The following is a 9,436-nucleotide window of genomic DNA, read 5'->3' as shown; positions in this document are numbered from 1 at the left end:
TTTTTTTTTTTTTTTTTTTTTTTTTTTTTTACTTTTAAAAGATACAATACGTGCGTGTATGTGAATATAAAAAGGAAAGGAAAGAAAACAGTAAAAAAAAAGCAAGAAACAACAACAACCTCAAGTTGATTCCGTCTTCCTATACAACTTCTGCACATTGTTGTTAATATACAGGCAAACATACAAACCTATATGTGTGCAGCAATGTTGCTCTGCTGTTAGTGAATCTGTATGTATGTTTGCAATATCTCTGTAAATATATTTATATATATATATATATATATATATATATATACATTTTTACGTATTGCGGTCAATTACATTCATAAATCACTGTTGGCTGCCAACAAATTTGTATGTTGTTCCCAAGTTGTTATTATTATTATTGTTGTTGTTATTATTGTTGTTTATATGTAAACGGTTAATATTTAGGGTCGTATTGGTCGGTGTTCGGTGTCGAGAAGTTATTGCTATCAGTTGTTTCGTTGTTTGAGATTCTCTTTACTCTCAAATGTCCAATGAGGACTGACTGACTGACTGACTAACTAACTAACTAACTAGCCACGTAAAACTGACCAACTCGTTTGTAATAATATGTAACATGGTTAAGGTTTTATGTTTAAACGCTATATATGTATGCAGCAATAAATACATCTGTTGTTCTTCTTGTGCGGGTTCTGTTCCGGCTGATTTGTCTGGTGAAGAAATAAAACAAGAAAAAAAAAAAAAAATTTAATTTTGTTGTGATTTCTTAGTCAAGCCTTGTGGTCAAGAAATAAATCAAGTTTTATGTGTATTTTTTTCTTTTTTTTTTTGCTTACCATTACGAGAATTGTTAGAAATTATTTGCCAGTTCTTCAAAGAGTTCATTCTGCCTTGAAGAAGAATTGATGTCAAGTTTCAAATTTATTGTTTACTTTAATCATTTTCTATTTGTTTGCTTTTTTTAATTAAAAATCGAAAATGTAGTGCGGGTTTAGGAAAAAAATTATAAGAGTGTCAAGAAAGTCTTGGGAATTTTTAATTTCAGTCATTGAGTTTTTTACGAATTTTTTGTGCTAAAATAGTGCGAATGTATGCACGACACCCAGAAGGACTTGACATTGACCCAGCTTTTAGTATACCGATCTAAGCTTGTCTGTCCTTCTGTCCTTGTTCATTCTATGAATCGAAATATTTAAGATAATTTGATTAAATTTGGTACACTGACGTGTTTTGACTCAAGGGAGAACGCTGTTGACAATGGTCCGGGCTGGATAGGGTGGTGAAGGGTGGTGGGCCTAAGTATGGTGTTTTTACCTATTCAAGTTCTTTAAACTCTTCTTCTTGCAGTAATACGGATTTTCAATTTTCGCAGAAGTCTACTATAGGGCAATTTTTTTATAACGCGACTTCCATACGACGAGGGGCAAAAGTTGGGAGAGTTCTTCTATAAAGCTTCTCGCTGTGACGAGCTTTTCGTGCAAGAAAATTGCAGAAATTATATTCGTTCAACTTACTCAATTCTTATTGTCGATATTTGTACGTCATTCCATATTTCAGTTATCTGGGACTTTTCTAAAAAATTTACAAACAAGAAAGCATTGCTTTCTTTTAATCTATTCTAAAAGCGTTCTATCCAGAATCACTTTTTACTTCAATTTAAGATGTCCATAAACTAACAACTCTGTTTTAGTGCAAAATTAACATTGGGAAGTTTAATTGTAAGTTTTGGTAAGAAATAACAAATCTGAGACAAAATGACGAACGCACTTAAAATTTTATTCAATTGCCGACAGATGACAATGCCAGAACGGGACGATGAGATTGTCTTTAGATGTCCTCAGATATAAGTAATAATAAATTTCTTTTCGCGAAGTGAGTACAATGTTGTTTAGTTTGTATTAATGCTGAGTTTTTTACAGCGCGGTTTCCGAAAAGTGTGGAAGTGGTTTTCCTAAAACGTGGTGTAAGTGACTTGAAATGTTTCAATTCTACGTTTCTCTTAATGCGAGTTCCACAGAATGCATTTTATGAGGTGAATTAATTCCGAGTAGCCTAGGACACGATGTCCTAGCGCAGTGTCCGCAGTTGCAGTACCTTATGAGCACAAAATTAATGATCACTTTGCTCATCTGCTTAGATTTGTTAAGTCGCTATAAAAGCACTTCCATCAAATTGTTACGGGCTATGAGGAATAGATCCTATACGACATTTTAAGCGTGAGTTGATTCAAGACAACAGCCCACGCCTTTTGCAAAACCGTATGCTCACGCCTAGAAAGCGATACTGGGCTTTTCAAGGGATTGATAAGGAACTATTTATTACGAACTTTTAAAGTCTGGCGAAGTCATTGCATCTGAGCAATATCAAGCGGAACTAGTCGCATTCAGTGATGCACTTGAGGAAAAAAGTCTACTTAGGAGCAAAAGACCCTGAAAAGTGTCTTCTTCAGACCCAAGTGCAGCGAAAGTAATCCACGCAGTGATCTTCAGCTTGGGCCGGGAACTTCTTTCGCATGCGGCGTGTTCTATATACAAAACAAAAACCAATTAATATTAAAATACCTGACGTAACAGTTGTTAATTAAAAAACTATACACCTAAGAGACACGGCCAGCATTAACATCCTATCATACATCGCCTAATACAGTTATTCATATAATAGGTTTTAAAAGTAAGCCGTTACATGGAAAGTGAGCAATTTCTTCCGAATCACTTTCAATAGCGTTTGCCCTTAGGTCAACACTTGTCGATGAACCAAATTTCATCAAAATAATTCAAAAATTCCGATCTTTAGCTTAAACACAGAGACATACGACGGACAGACAAGCTTCATAAAGTGATCGGTACATTAAAACAAGTGAGAACATTACAGTCGGTCAAGGTCGACCATTAAATACCCTACATAAGATTGTCTAACCCAATTCTTATATTTGTAAGAAATTACTACTATGGGTGAATTTTCATGACCACATATTGAAGAGTCAATTTTCGTGAAATTCCTTACTAGCGTTTCGATTCAAAAAATAGGCCGAGATGGTGCAAACTTGGTATAATTAAATTTTTTATGTTAACTTATTATTGTGATATAATTTTCATCATAAAGCATTGAATGTTACACCGTTTTGTCGTATGACCTTCAGTTTTCGCAATATGAGAGGGGGTTCAAAAATTTCTCGAGCCGGTCCAAAGTTTTCATATCAATTTAGAACGGTGAAGTACTACTACTCAGCCACCTTTGCGAAGAAATTCCAATTTATTCCATATAACAACTTCTCAAAATAGGTCAAAAAATTGGACGGATCTGAATCATTTTCAATAGCGTTGGTCTTTGGATCAAAACACGTCACTGTACTAAATTTCATCGAAATATCTCAAAAACTACGACCTGTAGCTTGGACAAACGTCATACGGGCAGCAGGACAGAGAGGCTTAGATCAATTTAGATTATGATTCTGAATCCGTCGGTATAATAAAACGTGTGTCTACCTTAAGCCCTTCTGTGTGCTACATACCTCCCTGCACCACAAATGGTGTACGGTATAAAAAGGTGGATCTATCTCAGATCCTTCTGGCCGTTTTACGCAACCGTACAAACTTAATATGCCCTTATGAACGCAAAAGGTGTGAGGTAAAAAAAGTTTTTATAAAATGAAACGAATAAAAATTGATATCAAAACTTTGAATGCTATTCCAATTACGGCATTCTGCTTTACAAGGTAAATGAATGCTACAACATTCACGCTCGCAAATGTGTTATAAATAATTCCTGACACTTTTTCCTCAGAGTCAGGCTTGATTGTAACGTTGATATGATATACACATCCATACGTAGACTTTATTGGGTACAGTAACATTCGGTATGTCACAATACTATCTTGTATTAATTTATTTATTTATTTTTTTTTTTTAATTTATAGTTTATTTGTTTTTTTTTTCTCTTCGTTGGTTTATTTTTTGTGATACTTTCCCACGGTTACAGAGTTTACTTAACTCAATTGCTTCTGGGATGTAAAAATTGTCAAATTTTTCAGTCGTTCGTTTTATTTACTTTTTTTCAGGAAAACGTAAACGATACTTTCGAGGAATTCTATTATTTATTCCTTGTTTCTGCTTTCATTCGGTTTCTGTCAGCATTTCATTCATTATTATCGCAATCGACAAGAGCATCGTCGTTCCTCGTAACCATCAGATTTTCGTTTACTTTGGACATTTTTGATTATAAATTTTAATATCATATCCAGAAAGGATTCCTCTCCTTGCTCTCTCTCTCTCTCTCTCTCTCTCTCTCTCTCTATCTCTATCTCCCCCCATCTTTTTTTTTTACATTTTTTTGCTTTGTTTGTTTTCATTTTAATCAAGCTTGGCAATGATATATTGTTTCGTTAAAGTAATTTAAACCCGTAGCAAATAAAAAAGAAATAAAAATAAAAAAAAATATTGAAAATTATGGCAGTTGTATATATAAAATTTTTGTGGTTGTTGTATTTATCTTAAACTTTTCTTTAACTTTTGGTGTAAGCCATCAGAGCACAACGCAAAACATTTTTCGTTATTATATTTCTTTTATTTATTTATTTAATCAGTAAACGCGAATACTTACGACAATGTCTGGCGAAACAATGCCAAAAGGAGTCTTTTTTTTTTTTTCTTTTCCAACACATGATGGTAAGCAGTAAGTGTGCTGGTAGTGCCGTTACAAAACATGCGTTCATTCGTTTCCAACAAATGAAACTCAAGTAGTTTACTTGCTCTACCCAAAAACACACAAAAATAAACAAAAAAAAAAAAAAGAATTGTAAAAAGTAAAGGAAATAACGGCTACGACGGTTATGACACATCTGTAAATCAAATAATATGTTACGAAATGATTTGAAAGGTGAATAACTTCTGAAAAGTTTTTAAATTCAATATAAAAAATAATTTTTAAAAATAACTAAAGCCACGGTAATAAACCCTGAAACTTTATTTGATGAAATATATATGTATGAAACACATTGTACACTTACTCGATTGAAAAAAAAAAACCGGTTAATTGTTTAAAGTGTATCGCTTGTGATCGGTCATATATCGTCCAGGCTGCTTCCTGTAACCTCTGCCTCTTTCGCCTATTTCTATCGTCTTCATCAACACTGTGTTTGCTCGCGTGCCGCATCATCAGCGAATAATCGGATCCGGTTGAAAAACTGTTTATTATAAATAACTACCAGTTACTCTGATAAAACTTTAGCAAAAGCTTACATTTGTGAGTGGTTAGTGAACTGCTTAGTACTATAACCTAATAGTTAAGACATGGAACACTTTATTCGAAGATGAATAATTTTTCACTTCATTATGAAAATCGCACATTTGATGATTTGAGTTTGCGTGAGAACTATTCGATTTTCTAAGAAATTCTAAAATTCCAAAAGGAGGAGAAAACCAAATAGACAACCGTAACACTTCACCTGCCTCATGCAGCTTACGTCTGGCCAGAAGATTAACAAGAATCAATAGAAAATTTAGCCGAAAAAGAGATTAACTTGAAAATGTCGCGATAATGGTATGTACCGGTAACTTGCCTGTAAAAGGATATATAAACAGAATATTTGCGGAAGACAACTTCAGCCGAGTCAAGAGAGCTGAATTGCAATATTCAACCGGATGCGGAGCATTTAATACGTTGTAAATATAAGTTCCTGCAAGTAATTTGTAAATAGATCTCCTAAGGATCGTAAACAAAACCTGAGCTTATCATAAAAATCATGGTTCAGTGGCACGAACTTGATCTAAAAAGGTTGTTGAATAAAGTCATAAAATCAGTTACTAAAGCCTTTGTTACTGTTACTCGTTAAAGGCGGTTTTAATGAAGTAGTCCGGAGTTCCTAATAATATGAAAAAATCCAAAAAATACATTTTTAAGAATAGACGAGCATTCAGTGTTTGGCCGAATTATATTGTTCTCCAAGAGTTTCTTGAAAAATCGTTTATCTCGATCCGATATTGGGTTACTTTCGTCTTTCATTCCAAAAAGGATGTGTACTATGCCCACTTGTACTGCTGGAAACATGCCATATATGGGTAAAAGATTACAACAACACACACTGTTAGATTATCAATATTAGATAAGGGCTGGCAGGCCTTCGGTATCACTTTTACGCGCATGCCCATTATTTCCTTCTGTGTTCTTAAATTTAATCCAAAGTTATTAACTAATATCAGATGTGAGAAGATGTAACATTCCTAAAAATACAACTCCGTCCATTAGACATTAATATGTACAATACACGACAATATACTTTATCATCAGGTGCTAACAGATACTTCTCGTATCATTACCAAATTTTAAATAAAATGAGAGCTGAGCTATTTTTAGAAGTTTGAAGCAAATTTTTAACTTTACAATGGGAACAAAGAATTCGTGTCTATGGTATATCGAGTAAAACTCTCTTACTTGTTATATTCCTCACTATTTATAGTACAAAAAAAAAGTATATTAAACTTGTGCGGATGTATGCAGCACATAGATGGTCTTGAAAAAGATACATCTTATCTGATTCTTATCGATTCAGAAATTGACTCTGAACTTGTCTCTCGGTCTTGTTTTCTCGCATTCACTTCAGCAGTCGCAAATTTTTGGGGTATTTTGATGAAATTTGGTACACTGACGTGTTTTGGCGCAAGGAAGAACGCTATTGAAAGTGTTGCGGGTCGGACAGCTTTTTCGAATACTTCTTGGATAACTTGGATATATTGAAAAGTTGTTATATGCGTAACTGTAGGGTGATGTAGAGTATTTATCGGGAAACTATGACCCGTTATAATGTTCTTGCTCGTTTTTTTTTTTTTTTTTTTTTTTTTAAAATTTTTTTTTCTTTGGACAAAATAAGCAACATAAGTTATATACATTCGCACAAACTTAACATATCCTTGTGCGACATGTGGCGCGGGGTATAAAAATGAAGCATATTTATTTGACTTCAGTTGACCTTAGCAACTGATAAAAATGTCAACAAAAGGGTATGCCGTAAAATCCAAATAATTGCATTGGCGCTTCAGCAGGTTTTGAAAGCTTTCCGAACGACATCTGCTATGCTTAGTATTAGGAAAATAAATTTCTTGGATCCGTTTGTTAAGAGTAAGTAGCACTGCGTGGTGCTAAAAAAAAGTTACAACTTCGCCATTTCAAAGTATTGTCTGCGTAAGTTAGCACACCATTTTCTAGAAATTTTATTTTTTCGGTATAAATCGAAGGCTAAACACTTACAAGTGATGAACATTACTCGCGGCACGATATCCAAACGTCGACGAAACACCTGAATTTCTATGGCGACTACGTTTGGGGGAATATCGGTAGGGCTTCGCGTATTACGTTTCAATAAAATGGGATCACCACAGAGGAATGCTGCGATTGCGACAAAATATAGACGTGAAAGGCCAAAAGTCTTGATATTGCGAGTTTTGCGTATGAGGAAATGCGGTCGCATTTGAAAGAACAAGCTATGGAAATGTATCCTGGAATGCCGTAATCTCCCCGCTGTCATGAGCAGATGTTGCTCTCTTCGATTAACATGGCTTCCAATAGACAACTTAATGTCTGCTCGAAAGGCGCTTTGATTCTTATGATGTAGTATGGATTTCTTTGGGGGGAAGGCTTTAAAAGACGAGACATTTTTTTAATATGAAACTTGTAAAATGTCTACGAGATGGGAAAAAGTTATACTCAGCTATGGAGAATACCTTGATTAATCTGTTCATTCAGCTTGTTCTGAAAGAAATACATTTTTGACTGTAAAGAAACCGGACCTAACTAGTAAGGTGTACTTTCTTGCACTTCGTGGACGTGACTGTGAACGGATCATACCTAACTTTTGCATTCGGCAATAGATGGCTTACAGGAAACGTGCATACTTCGTGTTCTCTCGAAGGGTTACACATCAAAGAATATCTAGTATAGTCATCTTATCTTTTAGTGAGAGAAAATACATTTTTTATTAGAAATAAAAGCGAAATCAGTTCCTTTCGAAAGTTGCAAGCGATAAATTTTCGAAATTTTATGATTTCGTAGATTAATGTGAGATAAAACGCAACAGTAAACTCTCTTCACCCATTATCATCTCAAGTAACAATGATTGAATGGTTTTGAAGTTACTGACAAAAAAAAAAACTTCACCGAGAACTATTCCCGGGAAAAGATATTTAACAACTTTTACAAATTGTGTTTACTTTACTAGCAAAAGCAAAAGTTTATTTTTAAACATTTTAGGAGAAACTCACTCACAAATATGTACGTTTTTCATGCTTTAAAGCCATTTTATACCCATCACCGAACGATGAGGCGGTATATTTATTTTGTCCAAATGTTTGCAACACCCAAAAGAAAGCATCGTAAACGCCTCAAAGCGTATCAGCATTAAATTCTAAATCGATTTAAACATGTCTGTCTGTCTGTCAGCCTCTTGTAAACTTTCTCCTGGTCGTTAAAATGAAGCTGTTAACTTCAAATTTGGCAGTAACATTGGAAGTTCTTGCAAGCAGATTGATATTGAAAATGGTTCTAATCGGTTGAAAGACACACCCACAGCACCACGTAAACTAACAACACCTCTGTTTTTCAAAAGAAAGTATGACAGTATGCAGTTCTTTTCTTTTTTTGTAGTCTTTTTTTTTGGGATAACGATGATGGGTAGAAAAGATTCGGTCATGACCGAATTTTCTTACTTGTTTTTCTGTTTTTTTTTTTTTGGCATCTGTTTCTTATTTATATAGGTGTAACTAGTAAACATCGTTTTTTTTTTTTGTATGTGTTTGTAACAAGCGAACGACGAATGGAACGAATTTACGAAGGAAACGAACCAGAAGACAGGAACGTATAATAACAAAGGATTGTTATAAGAGCAATGAATTTTCCCAAATTGAACAACAGAAACACTAACAAGAACGATAACAACTGGCGTACACAACACAGCACAGCTCAGCACAACACAACACAACACAACACGACACGACAAAATATAACAAAGGCTTAAAGTGAATTTAGCAATGGAAAGAAAAAATAAATAAAATGAAATAAAATGAAATAAAATAACATAACATAACACAACATAAATGGAATACAACACTTTGAAAAACACATAAGCTAAAGAATAACAAGATACAAGTTCACTCCTTTATTGGCATTAAAAGAGAAGAATAAAATAAATAAATAAGAAACAAAGCGGCAACCGAATAAAAACACTAACAACAACAACAGCAGCAGCGGCAACAAAAATATCATCTTTTAAAAAGCTACAAAATGTTGTCTTCTCTTGTATGTTTATTTTCTTTTTTTTTTTTTGCTCTTTGTTTTCTTTACTTATTTTATTTATTTTATTTTTTTTTTTTTGCCTCTAGAGTTTGCTATCATTATACTCTTCCACTGTCGCGTACTTGAATGACTTGCTCGCTCTGGTAATGGTAATATGGTAGAAATTGGC

General features: G+C 34.0%; 1 long non-coding RNA gene across 1 annotated transcript in view; it reads left to right on the top strand.

The window, feature by feature from the left end:
* LOC119638484 overlaps nucleotides 1-8,886 on the top strand; it is a 19,246-nt gene extending 10,360 nt beyond the window's left edge. Inside the window, exon 3 of the long non-coding RNA XR_005247442.1 lies at nucleotides 8,779-8,886. This is a non-coding gene — a long non-coding RNA (uncharacterized LOC119638484). The remainder of the gene's footprint in view (nucleotides 1-8,778) is intronic.
* The last annotated feature ends 550 nt before the right edge of the window (nucleotides 8,887-9,436 follow it).

Source organism: Glossina fuscipes, unplaced genomic scaffold (assembly GCF_014805625.2).
Source record: "Glossina fuscipes isolate IAEA_lab_2018 unplaced genomic scaffold, Yale_Gfus_2 90, whole genome shotgun sequence".
In the NCBI taxonomy this organism is placed as follows: Eukaryota; Metazoa; Arthropoda; class Insecta; order Diptera; family Glossinidae; genus Glossina; species Glossina fuscipes.
The sequence above is the reverse complement of the archived record's forward strand: the minus strand, read 5'-3'. Positions and strand labels throughout refer to the sequence as shown.